The following is a 12,564-nucleotide window of genomic DNA, read 5'->3' on the forward strand; positions in this document are numbered from 1 at the left end:
GTGAGGTTACTATGAACCCCAACAGAGTACACTTTTATCAGAGAATAGATCAAAAGTCCCACTGATGGTTGTTTGCACACTCTGGACTTTTTATGCCTAGGAATTAGGAGTCACCATATGAATAAGGGAATTGACCTTCATCATCCAGAGAAAACAAAGCTACTATTACATAATGAGTTTAGGAATAAATAAGTTTGAGGCCCAGATGATCCATTTTAGTATCTATAAGCATTTCCTTATGTAATCAAGATGATACATAAACAGGTATGGCAACCCAAACCTTAGAAGAACATAATGACTGGGTCTTCAAATCCCTAAGAAATGAAGGTCTGGGTTACACTACCAGGTAAACTCACCAATACCATTAGAAGTGCCCTCTAAATATGAGGAGAATCTATAATGTATAGTAGAGAAGAGAGAAAATGAGAATCACTTGTACTCCAGAGCTCAGCTGCATTAGTAGGGGCTCTGCTTCAGTCCTACTAATCTTTGTTTAGGTTTCCTCAGGAAGAGAGATATGCCAGAATTCTGAAGGATCTGATTCCCAGGCCTATATGGTAAAGTTCATCCAAAAGGTGCAGTAAAGGGGCATGGAGATCCAGAATCTAGATTCCCATCAAATGACAGAACTGTTGCCCCAGCTACTGAAAGTGTTGTCAGGGGTGGCATCTAGCTGGAAGCACCTTTAGGGATTGCTTCAGTGGCAAAGTGCTACCTAACCCAAGGTTTTATCCTTCCTGGAGCAGCCTGTATCTAGTGACTCTGTTAAATTGATATCAAGGTCCAGCCTATTTGGTCTGCTATCAGATGCTCTCATGGGAAATTTCACTCCAGCACTCACAGCCAGATGACTGAGTCTTTATCAGGCATGAATCCCAGTTCAACTTCTCTCTTGGCTTCAAAGTTTTCTTCTTCCATTCACAGATGTCTATTCCTAACAAACACTGTACTCCAAAAACCATTTTACCATCTGCTTCTAATGATTTCAACCTATGACACACATTTTTTCAAGCTCAAACTCCCTATTTTTTTTCTAAAATGAATGGTGGATACTTCATTACCCAGCATCATTGCTCCCTATTTTATTCTTCTAGATCAGTAGTTCCAAAGTGTGTTCATGTTCATGACTCTCAGGGAATTTTCTTACCATGGCCCATATTGCCCCAGCATTTTCCTGACTGTGTTACATTACATAATTCAACATTTGGTTCTTTAAAAATTACTTTTTATTAGCCCCTGCATTTATTGCAGTTGTTTCTGCAGTCATAGAGAGCAATTTGAAGAGCCCAGTAGCTCTTCTAGAATCAAAATATGGGATTGTTGTTAAAAGCTCTGTCTCTAGAGTTGGTAGAACATGATTCAAATCTTGACTCTACCACTTTGAATCCCTGTTCCCTCAAGCAAGTTACAATTCTTTAAGTCTATCTTCCTATCTTCATTTGTAATTTCAGGATAACAAAACTTCCTAGGGTTGTTTTAAGGATAAAATGAGTTAACATGTAAAGAACCTACCACATAACCTGACACATAGTAAGTGTACAATAAAAACTGTCATTCTTATCATTATCAGTGATATCTCTCTGTATCTATCTAAATAGAATTACCTCAAGCTTTTTTACATTTTATTTTCCTATTGTGTGGACCAACTAGAGCCTATATGCAAAATTACCTATTTTTGTAAATGAAGGGATTTTTTGTTGTTGTTTTTTACATATTGTCTGTGACTGCTTTCACAGTACAATAACAGAATTGAGTGATTATAACAGAGGTTGAATAACCCTTAAAGTCTAAAATATTTGCTACCTGGCCCTTTAGAGAAATAAAGTATTGCTGGCTCAGTATAGACCAATTTTTTTTACTGATGGATGGTTATGTGGATTTTTTTTTTTTTGCTATGATGAACAACGCTGCAGTGAACATCTCTGTGTATATCTTTCATTTTGAGTACTTGTCCAATTATTTAGAATATATATGCTTAAAACTAGAATTTTTAGTTCAGAGATAATGTGTCTTTTCCTAGTCTACTTTAAGGTGTTACCAATCTAATATGCACTGTGTATTATATGCAACTAATGAATCATTGAACACTACCTCACAAACTAGTGATGTACTATATGTTGGCTAATTGAACATAATAAAAAAACTAAAAAAATAGAAGGAAATAAACTCTGACTTCAAAGTGACCTTGGTATGGGCATTCCACAACTTGGTGAGAAATGCTGATATCGTCAGAAGATGGCTTTTGGATTCAGCCTGGCAGCATTTAGGTGCTGTGGCTTCCAGGCCTGATTCTGGACTCATGCATTTCAGCTGTTGGCCAGGGCTACTCTTGGAACAAGCTGCACTTGGCTACTGCCTTACTCTGTGACAGACACTGAGTGATAATCAGGTCTGAATGAATGTTAACCTGGTTCTAAATAGAGTGTGGTACAGGAAAACCATGACATGGTATAAGAAGCATTGACAACATGGTTTACATAATACCTGTGGGAGTATTCAAGCTTCCCATTTAAAGTGTCAGGACTTTTAAATCCAGGTCTTCTTTACGGTTAAGCACTGTTAAGTCCCTTCTCTGGCTTTTATCTATTGATAATGAGTATCTGGGAATTACCTGCATTATTTTTATTTTAAAATTAGGCCCCAAACACCAGTTAGTCTAATGCAGGCTGGATCCTACAGCAAATAGAGTTGATTTTAATGCCACCAGCCATCTCTGTTACAACCACTCTAGTTTTAACACTATAGAGATAGCAAAGGCCCCTTAAAATGAAGTCCTGGTACAACCTTTATGAGTACCTACTATGTATATTTTAAATGTTATACTATGAACTTTATATTTCAAGTTTCCAATCACCTTGCAAGTTAAGTCCTATTTTTAGAATTAAAATATTAGAGCACTAGCCAGGGAAAACCAATGAGACTCAAATGCTGGTTTCAGCTCTATAAATGTACGTATTTTCTTGAGTCTCCATTTTCTCACAGATAGAATAAAAAGTTTAGACTTGATTACTCCTGTTTCCTTCAGGTTGATAGTCTAGGGGACTATGACTTATGTGAAAAAATCTTAAAAGATGCCTCACTGGCATTTTTCTCTTTCAAATTCTGGACATCTACAAACAAGTAACTCAAAGTGTCTGTTTTATATGCCTCACATATAACATGAACAGGATTTTAGAAACTTCTGCCAAGTTGCCATACCAGTTCTAAACTATACTGAAAGGTAGATTTATATGTATAGTTTTCCATAAGCCTTATCCAGTTAGACCATGAAAAGCTTTGTGCTATATCTAGTGCAATTTCCAGCATCTCTGCTGCTTCATACATGCTGGTGTCTATCTTATAGAAATTTTTAAGATATCCAGATATCTTTCGTGAAGTTTAGTTATCAGAAAAGCCTGTCTTTTTGTGTTCGTGTTCTCTTCTGTACCTCCCCCAACTCTCAAAACACATGTCCAGGATTCTTTATTCATTTGTTTCTTTCTGTTAACTGATTGATTATAACAAGACTCTGGTAGACACCCTATCCTTGAGTTTTTTCCATCTCCTATATACACTGAAAATGTATATGCTGTACCTGCTCTCCCAGGTCTTTCAGTGACTTTTTCCCCCTCAACTTAATCTATAGCAAATGGACCTAAAGGAAAACAATGGAGGGCTTCTAGTAAACAGTTGGTTCATCTATTTTCTGTTTTTGACACAGTTGTGGAATAACATGATATAGTGGCAGCCACCTTGTGATCATAGGGGCACAAGTTTGAGGATGGAGGACAACATGCTAAAAAATGCTGAGTAGAAAGACAGAAGCCCTGGCAACTGATGATCTCTCCTTAATGGATACTCCCCGGAGCCCTTCACACATCCTGGGTGAGATGATAAATACACTTATTTTAAGTCAGTTTTAGTTTGTGTGATCTTTTAATAGAAGCAAAATTTTTCTAGTTCTAGTTCTCAAATTCACTGGAGGCCTTCTAAGCCTTCACTTTCCCCCAACTTGCTATAGTTTAGTTTGCTGTTGCAAAAGAAGATTGATGCCATAGGGGCTAAAAATGGAGACATAAGACTCCTATATGTAAAAAACAGAGAGTTGAGCAATCAAAAGTTTATACAATATTTTGTTGCATTGAAAACAAATTATGCTCTTTTATATTGTTTGAGTAAAAATCAGAAAAAAAGATGGCTGATTACAATAGGACATTTCAGAAGAACAACTAAAAATCCACACATCTTCCTTCTACCTAAGTTTTGAGTGCAGTATATCACCCTGCTTATATTGTGGATGGTCTTCCAGATGGATTGTGAATAATTTAGATATGTCAAGCTCTAGGAAGCATAATTCTTTTACCTGACCATATTCACCAATAGAGCAGTTTAGGGAAAATTCATGAAAACATGTTTAAACTAAATTGTGTCCTTAAGTCTTGATTTTTTATTCTTTCCTATTAACATTGTCCTATGTCTCAAAAATTAACTAGAATATTATAGCTATCTTTTTTTTATTCAGGCACCTAAATATAAATTTATTACTATTTTCCACAAGGTTTTTGATTAAAAAATAATATGTCTTCAAAGGAGTTCATGTATGACATAAATTGCTATTTGAAAACTTTATGACTGAACAAATGAAAATAGAATTTAACACTTCTTTCTAAAAGGGGGCTATTGATTAATAAAAATATTGTTTTTCCTTAAAAATATGTAGTCACAGGGAAGCAGAAAACCAGTTGGTTGTTTTGCTTAGATACTACCACTTCCCATTTGCTGGAATGCTCATCTTTATGCTGGCTTTTATTGCTTACTTGCCTTCTTAGGGATACAAGACTTAGGATGCAAATATAAATGTTTAGTTAACTCTCTCCTCATATAGAGGTTGATTTGCTTCATATCTGAAGCTATAACAAAACTTGACAATACCTTCCTTTCAAAAAAGTAAGATATGTAATGTAGGACACGAAATAAATACATGCATCAAGTAAATATTTTAAGTAATTTTTTAAAACAAATATTTTCATAATCTCTAATTTACTGGAGAAAATCTAAATGCTGAAATTATCTGGCACTTTTTCAGAAGTTACTCAAATAGTTGGAGTATTTATTTCTTCCCTCAGAATGGGATATACTGAATTTCAGTGCATGTTTCATAGGATGTTTGGATAGTGGTTATTTTGATGTTGTCATCTGCATTTTGGTGTGCCAAAGGGTTCTTTTTATAGAAACTTAAGCCAAGACATTCATTTCAACACATCTTTAGGTATTATTTGCTGTGTTTATGTGAACTACTACCCTTTTCTATCCACTCAAAAGAATAGCAACAAAGCTCAGATTTAAGATCAGCTAGGTGGCTGAACAAGACATCCCTCACATCTCTCCATCAACCAAGTAATTTGATAGTCATCCATGGACAAAGTACCTCCGTGAGAGCTTTGGAATATCATGTAGGATACTGTGAAACCTCAGCAAAGTCCAAAGCTGAGAAAGCAGGTTCTCACCCAGGTGGCTGACTCATGGAACATAGTCCTAGCTACAGACCTGGAAACACATATCTGCATCCCTTAGGACTCAGCTATAGCTGTTTGGCTTTGTCCTGTCACCAATACCACATGTCAAGAGACCTGGGAGCAGTCACACCCACGTGTATATTAGGCATACAGAAATTTGTCCCAGCTATAGACCATGAAGTGGCCCATGAACTGGCTCCATCCCCACTTGGCCATATCTGGGAGACACTAAAAGTAAGCCCACTAAATTCAGTCAGACTGTAGATTCTGATAAGACCCTACAACTGGGCCCAACCTGTTCTAGCTGCAGTCTGCTAATAGGACTGCTAGCACAGGGACCAGAAGACAATAAATCCATCAGAGATCCTAAGGGTCCTATATGAGGTTCCAGTTACTTCACAGCCACAGTCACCTGGCAGTCCTGCAGGTCTAAGGACCCAGAGGGAGATACTTCTATTGGTGTAACTCTGGAGATCCTAAGCAGCCCCATCCTGGGCTCCTAGCCCCATCATAGCTAGAGTCCACCAGGAGACCCAAAAGCTTAGCAACCCAACAGAGACACATTGGTCAATACTCGAAGCAATCCTGAGAAGTCCCTATACTCAGGTCCAGTCCCTCCCCACCATAGTCCTGCCAGCACAGGGACCCAGCTAAAGGCACTCAAGTCTATGCTGAAGGAGATCCACAAAAGACCTCCCACTATAGTCAGAGAGCAGTCTAGCCAGACCAGGGAACTGGCAAAGACATGCTCATCTTTGCCTCCAGAACCAGGTCTGAAGATTTCGATCTTGACTAGGGAACCTCAAACAATCCTTTTACTTGGTTCCAGTCCCTCTCAACCATGGTCCTGGGCCAGTCCTTCCCAGCCATCTATACAATTGGAATAGACCTCTGTCTGAGGACTAAGCTGTGGACCCTTTTCCCTAGGACCAGACAGTATCCACATCTTTCCATTTGCAATAACATGGATGAGCTTTGAAGGCATTATGTAAAGTCAGAAAAAGACAAATACTGTATGATCTCATTTATAGGTGGAATCTTAAGAAAAAAAAAAGCTGAACTTGTAGAAATGGAGACTAGAATGGTGGTTGCCAAGGGCTGGAACAAGCAGGAAGAGAATAGGGAGATGTTGGTCAAAGAGCACAAACTTCCAGTTATCTAATATTTAACAGGGTGGCTATAGTTAACAATACAGTTGCTAGGAGAGCAGATCTAAAATATTCTCACCACAAAAACAAAAAAAAAACAAGTTGTAATTATTGAGGCACTGGATTTGTTAACTAACCTTATTGTGGTAATCATTTGGCAATATAAATCATCACATTTTACACTTATACAAAGTTATATGCCAATTATATATCAATAAATCTGGAAAAATAAAAGGTAATTTATATTTTTAAAATGACTATATCACATTCACAGTAAACAAATAGCCACCATTTGCTTAGGGCCCACTATGTGATGGAAGCTTTGAATGTATTATCTCTAATCTTCACAACAAATCTGCAGGTGATGGTGAGCTGGAATTAACCCCCAGATTGTTTTTGTTTTTTTTTTTTTAATTACATGCCACTCTATGCTACTGGACACATGTACATACTAGTGCATACAAGTTAGAACTCAGACACAAAGAAAATTCTTCTCATGCTCAAACTAAGTGCAGAGGAAGAAAGGAAAAAGAAATGAACTCTATATATAGAAACTGGTGAGGGTAGAAGTCTATGGTGGAAATATATTTTTCAAACCAAATCCTGCAAAGCATCTGTTAAACGATCAGAAAGGATAACTTTGAGTCCAAACATATGAACTCCAGTTTGGGATGCAGTTTATGTTACTATAAATTTCCTGTGGCCAGGTAAAGATATATTAAGAAACAAACTGAAAAACATCTAGTAAGAACAGAACCTGAAGTTGGTCCTATTAAAATTTGGTGAAAGAATATCCATTTAGCTAATAATTTTAAAGAATGCTTCGTCATGGTCATTGGCTATATGTCTATTGTTCATAATTTGCATAAGTCCTTATTTCCATAGTCAATTTTGGACAGACCCATAGTATGCTTATTACTGGATATTCAAAATTCAAACATTTTTATGTTACCCTAAAGAAAGAAATATTTTCACATTGGTTTAGAAAATATTTTTGGCTCATAAAGGATAATTATAAAAGTGAACATGACTATTGATCCAAATACAACTTAGGAAAGTGTCTAATACTTAACAGTAGCTTAATATTTGCTGAAATAGTCAATGCATGTCAATGTCAGTATGTTAACCTATCTTTATAACATGCAGAATACTTACTAATGTTCAGAAGTTCAATGGGCATGGGCAAAACATCAATCTCAATGTGAAATTTTATTGAAACATATTGACAAATAATGTTTTATTCTGGTAAGAATGGAGTAAAAAATAGTCTTACATTTGAGTCTGATGTGGGAAACAAAGGCAAAAGAAAAATTAAATTTCCTTGCTACCTATAGCCCACTGATGAGTCCTTAAAATAGGCAGAGTGACATTCCTCTAGGAACTCAGCTACCTCAATGTTAATACTTTCCTAAAGGTAAAAGGCAATCTTAGCCCAACCTCCAGGATCCTGTAAGCTTACTTTAACATATTAAAATTTCTTTGGAAACATTCCTTTATTTATGTTGGCAATCATCCGCCAACACTATGACCCACCAGTATACATCTGAAGGGCCTCATGACCCCTTGGTTTTGTTAGACAGTAATAAATGACCTTTTCCCAACAATAGATAGACCCCTTGGTTTTATTAGACAGTAATAAATGACCTTTTCCCAACAATAGCTAGACCCCTTCAAGGTTCTGGAAACCTTGCTTCCAAAACTTCTTAGAGACTTAAGCTATCCCTAGCCCCCTCTCAACTTGAGAGTATATAATCAACTATTCCTCATGACCCCAGTGCAGCTCTTTCTGCCCATTGGTCCTGTCCCTGTGCTTTATTAAAACCACCTTTTTGCACCAAAGATGTCTCAAGAATTCTTTCTTGGCCATTGGTTCCGAGCCCTAACATCTTTCCTACATCAAATCTTTCACTAAAATGATTTTTATCCATCAACATTGACATTTTTCTCAATGGAAACACAGCAGGAATAACCATTAGCAACTATTCCCCAAAGAGGATCTGAAGGAGGGCAGAATGTTTCTCTCTACTTGAGTTCCTTTTCAGAATATTTATTTTCTAGAAACTAATATACCATCTTCCAAAATTAATGGATATTTTTAGTAGACTAAAGATCTCTTAAATAATAATTGAATTTTAGAAGACATTGGGATTTTAACAACACATATAAACAACCACTTCCTTTATTCTTTGGGAGAGATTCAGAAATAATCCTATTTCAGTAGCTACTACTCTGGTTTTTATGTAATAAAATTAGTCTTGTTTTGGAAAAATAGGAAGTGAATAATAGGAAATAAGGTTAAGTATGATTCTAAAATAAGAGCATCGTTGCCTACCTGATAAAATAGTGAAAGTAAATGCTGAGCTCCTTTAGATAAATTATTCATCTAGTGGCTTTTTATAATATTATTATTGTTTTTAGAAAAAAAAAGAGTGGGTGGATAATAAAGCTTGAATTTCGGAGTCAGCAGCTTGGTTAAAGAATAAAATTACCTTGTTTCAGAATGCAATTTCTCCACCTAGGTGGTTATAGTGCAAATGAAAGTTTTCCCATTTTAAAATAGGTTTTCTTTTTTGGTTATAAAATATGTAAAATGTTTTAAAAACCAGCATATTTGTATTTATTTGATAATTCCAAAATCACCAGTTTTCTTACTGGATGAATTGAAATATGTTAAGAAAACAACAGTCTATATTATTTAGCATAGCTTGATTAGAAGCTCTTTATTAAGTATTTCGCTATATGCAAAGAGTTGTGTGTCCCTAGGGGGCATTTAACCTAGGAGGAAAAGGGGACATATATCTCATAAGTTAACTAATAGTCCCAGACAGTGTGAACTAAGACCCAAAGGGGAGGTGTAGCTATCCTCCAGGATTTACAAGAGAAAAATTCTCTGACTTATGCTCTGGGGAACTAAGATTTATCTACTATTAAGGAGTCTGAGCCTTATGCAATACGCAGTTGGAAGGCCTTTACCCGAAATCTTGTTATAGGCAAGGAAAAAAACATTCCCTTTGGTTTTGTATATTTATTGGAGTCCACTTATCAGCCATCCAAGGTTGTTGGTACAACTGCTCAGTGATTCTGCCAGATGAGAGGGAACAGAGGTAGATTAAACAATCTACAGTGTCAGTATATTTTCCCTACAATATCTAATGTGTTTTCTTGCATCCAAGTAAGGAAAATTGTTATTGAAAAACTCAAAACCTTTTATCTTAGGACATTTACAAATAACATTCAGTTTTTCTTTTTCTTTTTCTTTTTTTTTTTTAAAGATTTTATTTATTTGAGAGAGAGAGAATGAGAGAGAGCGAGTACATGAGAGGGGTGAGGGTCAGAGGGAGAAGCAGACTCCCTGCGGAGCAGGGAGCCCAATGCGGGACTCATCCAGGGACTCCAGGATCATGACCTGAGCCGAAGGCAGTCGCTTAACCAACTGAGCCACCAGGCACCCCATTCAGTTTTTCATTATATAGATGTCAGCTGACAAATTGTACTTGATCTAATTGGGTATTTTTCTCATTTTACTTTAAGTATTATGCTATTATAATTAGCTTTCTAGTTTTTCAAAGACTAAAAAAAAATCTATTTTGGTTTTTGGTTTATTTTCTTTAAGGTTTTATGACAGTATTTTGTGTTTGTAATGGAATGTTTAAACTGCAAATAAAGATACCCAGGGTCTAAGTAAATAGCTTGGGAATCAGGTCAATGTGCAAATCCTTGATATACTATGTATTCTCTTGAAATGATACTTAATTTCCGAACACCATGCTCCTGATATTTCTTATATAAAAGAACTAAAAAGACTTTCGTCATGTCACTCTTTTTCCTTCATTGTTGTCTTTATGGATCTGGATTCAAAGGACATTTCAGTCAGTTTGAAAAAAATACAACCAAGTATTTACAGATTTTTTCTCTCTCTTACACTGATTAACTATCTTCTTCCTGTCTGTTTTTTCTTTCAGTTGAGTATTCCCAATTGCCCAGAGTAGTTATGATATGGTTGTGAAGTGATGGGGTTCAGGGCTGACAGCCAAGAAAGAACTCGAGATTTCTTTGGTGCAAAAAGGTGGTTTTAGGGGCGCCTGGGTGGCTCAGTTGGTTAAGCGACTGCCTTCGGCTCAGGTCATGATCCTGGAGTCCCGGGATCGAGTCCCGCATCGGGCTCCCTGCTCGGCGGGGAGTCTGCTTCTCCCTCTGACTCTCCTCCCTCTCATGCTCTCTGTATCTCATTCTCTCTCTCTCAAATAAACAAATAAAATCTTTAAAAAAAAGTGTCCTTCACAGAAAAATACCAATATAGATTTTAAAAAAAAAAAAAAGGTGGTTTTATATGAAAGCACTGAGACAGGATCCATGGGCAGAAAGAGCTGCACTGGGCTCCTGAGGAATAGCTGATTATGTACTTGGGAGTTGGGGGAGGTGAAGACAAAGAGAAGTTTCAAAATGACTTTCATATGCTAAAGAAGACTCACAGGATCCTGGAAGCCTAGCTATTGTCAAGTTGAGGTTGTTTTTCCCTCTAGCAAAGCATTAACATTAAAACAGTTGGGAGTTTCCTGGAGAATGTTATACTCCACCTGCCTCAAGTATTTGTCAGTGGGCTGCAGGTTATAAAGAAATTTAATTTTATCTACATTTCCTTCTTGTCTTTGTTCTCCACATCAGTTATATGTTCCCAAAAGGTGTAGAAAAACACCTACTGAAGTTCACTTCTCTCAACACTGAAGATATGGAATATCTATAGTCACTAACCAAGCCCCTCACAGGGTATAGTATCAGAAATCTATTTTATTGCCTTCCCCTTTCCCCTCCATGCCTCCTTCCTCCTCCTGTTTCTCCTTTCTGTACTCTCTGTGGGTTTAGATTTATGATAGAGTGATAGAGCCCCTACTTTCACTCTCCTTTTGAATTTGAATACCAATAGGTATCTGAGGGCACAGAGAAAACAGAAACTGCAGGGTTTCTTTCATTGTCTTGGCCTTTTTTTTTTTCTCAGTCTAATTTATATATATATATGAAAATCTCAGTGATGCCCATTGTGCATTCAAACAGATAAGAAGTTTTGGCAAATGTGGATTTGATAGAGGAGGCTTAACAGATGGAAAATTATAGATCAAAACAGTCTTAGAAATTTCCTCAGTTTGACTAAACTGAAGACAAGTTTTTTCTTGATTGTAGGCCCCTTCCCTCCCTTTCTTAAATAAATTGTAACTTTTCTTAAGTAAATGTTCTATCTGCCCCCTTTGATATGCGTATAAATCTCCTTTAAAGCTTCTTGCCAGTTTAAGGAACCAGGGAATGTCTTTATCAAGGACCTGTGAGTCATTCCTTATTTTTTTTTTTTTCATGAACCTTTTTCACTTGACTTTTTTATTTATTTATTTATTTTTATTCTTATGTTAATCCCCATACATTACATTAGTTTTAGATGAAGTGTTCCATGATTCATTGTATGTGTATAACACCCAGTGCTCCATGCAGAATGTGCCCTCCTCAATACCCACCACCAGGCTAACCCATCCTCCCACCCCCCTCCCCTCTAGAACCCTGTTTGTTTTTCAGAGTCCATCCTCCCTCATGGTTCGTCTACCCCTCCGATTTCCCCCGCTTCAGTCTTCCCCTCCCGCTACCTTCTTCTTCTTCTTTTTTTTTTTCTTAACATATATTGCATTATTTGTTTCAGAGGTACAGATCTGAGATTCAACAGTCTTGCACAATTCACAGCACTTACCAGAGCACATACCCTCCCCAGTGTCTATCACCCAGTCGCCCCATCCTTCCCACCCCACCCCCCACTCCAGCAACCCTCAGTTTGTTTCCTGAGATCAAGAATTCCTCATATCAGTGAGATCATATGATACATGTCTTTCTCTGTTTGACTTATTTCACTCAACATAATACCCTCCAGTTCCATCCACGTC

The sequence above is a fragment of the Neomonachus schauinslandi genome, chromosome 6 (genome assembly GCF_002201575.2).
Source record: "Neomonachus schauinslandi chromosome 6, ASM220157v2, whole genome shotgun sequence".
Classification (NCBI taxonomy): Eukaryota; Metazoa; Chordata; class Mammalia; order Carnivora; family Phocidae; genus Neomonachus; species Neomonachus schauinslandi.